Source organism: Triturus cristatus, chromosome 1_1 (assembly GCF_964204655.1).
Source record: "Triturus cristatus chromosome 1_1, aTriCri1.1, whole genome shotgun sequence".
Lineage (NCBI taxonomy): Eukaryota > Metazoa > Chordata > Amphibia > Caudata > Salamandridae > Triturus > Triturus cristatus.
Window position 1 is genome coordinate 710,121,352 of NC_140579.1, and position 2,112 is coordinate 710,123,463.

Genomic DNA, 2,112 nt, shown 5'->3' on the forward strand with positions numbered 1-2,112 from the left:
GCGATTCTATCTGATTTCCTGAAATGCTCCAAACTAGAAGATTGAGTACTCCTCAATATCTGTATTGTAACTTATGTTTTTTACATGTGTATAGTTTACCTGGATTTTATAACGCTCGTCAATTTGTAGTCTGTTTTATGGTACCACATAGGCCGTATGACTTTTTTTGGTTTTAACCTCAAAACCTTAAAGCCGAATAAAGTTTTATTGACTTGATTTGAGTACTCCTGATTCCACCAATGGATGTTCTCTTCTGTTCACATCTCGCAAAAGCCCTTTGCTATTGGATCCTCCACAGCCAACCCCATCACTGTTGGATATCAGACAAAGGGAATTGCCAAAACAAGTTTGCATTTCTGTCTTCTGACCTGCATGAAAACTCTCTGAATAATAGAAAAGGGTAGATAAGCATATCCCTTCATACCGTGCCATTCGAGACTCAAAGCATCCACTACTATTGCCCCTGGATCAGGCCTCCAACTCACATACTTGTCTAATTGATTCTTCAACCTTGATACAAAAAAATCCGTCTCCAACGTACCCTTCTTTTTCTGAATCTCCTGAAATGATCTTGGCACCAGCTTTCAATCGCTTTAGTCTTTGAAGAAACAGGAATTCCAGTCCACCACTAAGTTCTCCTTCCCTGGTAAATATTGTGCACTCAAGCTTATCTTGTGCTCCATGCAAAAAATTCCCAACATTTTTTGCTAACTCGGACAGCCTTTTTGACCTGCTGCCTCCCAACTTGTTTGTGTGTCACTGCCTAAATATTGTCCATTTTCAAAAGTACCGTACAACCCTGTATTTGCTTCCTGAAACTGCTAATTGCTAATTCCCCTACTTTCATTTCCAAACAATTGATATGTTACTCCCTTTCCAAAATACTCCATCTTCCTCCTGTCTCCTGAGCGTCCAGTCTTGCTCCTCGTCCTAGATTGCTTGCATCCATTACATAGTCTGGTTTTGCTCCAAAAGTTGCCCAGCCATTCCAAGCCTCCAAATTCTCCTTCCACTAGTTCAACTCTTCCTGCGCCTCTGCAGTCAACTTCATTCTGTCTCCACACAACAGACCCATGTTCAAACCTGATTTCTTGAGTCTTTGCAAAGCCCTGTAATGTGAAGGCCCTGGAAAAATAGACTGAATCGATGACAACATTAGGCCAATTACCCTTACCAACTGCCGCAAGCTCACCTCCTGTTTTCTCATAAACCTTTCACTTTTCGTTTTCTCAAAGTCATTTTCCTGACTGGTATATGCAACTATGCCTTTATGGTGTCTCAGTATCTTGAATAATAATCAATATGTTGTCCAGATTAATAATCTCACTCCCCCTTTCTGAGGTAACCTACTACTGGTCTCCACACCTTTGAAAAACACCATGATGCTGAAGACGGATCAAAATGGAGATAAGTGAACTGACCTTTCAATCTGAACTGAAGATACTACTAACTTATTTGCGCTATTGTTATTGAAAAATAAGTGCTCTTTAAATCTAGATTTACCAAATAGCCTTTGTCCACTAAAGTATCTCTTAAAAGATGGATTCCCTCCATTTTGAAATGTATGTAGACCATAAAATAATTCAGCTCCCTTAAATTTATTACTTGTCTAATTTCCTCGTCCTTTTTTTCACTACAAAAAGAGTACTTAAAAAACCCTTTTGTTCCTCCAATATATATTTACCGTTGCCCCTTTTTTCAACATTGCTTTGATCTCTTGTTTCACCTTTACCATTTCCATCGCCCTAGAATCTCTTATCTTTTCCCATGCTTTAAGATAAAATTTCAACCTCCCTCCTGTCTCTCTGGATAGAACCAATTACTATCTTCATACTCACCTTGTCCTGATTGAGATCCTGCCTGGAACTCTTGTGCTCTCCCACAGTCAATTCTGTACCTTCTAATTGAGTATGGAAACTTCCTGAATATGAGCTACCTCTGAAACTTCCTCTACTTTGTGCGCTCCCTCCTGCTTGTGAATATGGGCCTCTGTAATAGGTGCGGCCAGAAGTCTGACCCTACCTTCTGACCCTGACATATAAATTTCAGTCTCCGAAAACTTTTCTCAAAGAGACATGCTCCTTGTCAAGGGCTGTGAAAGTCTGGACATGT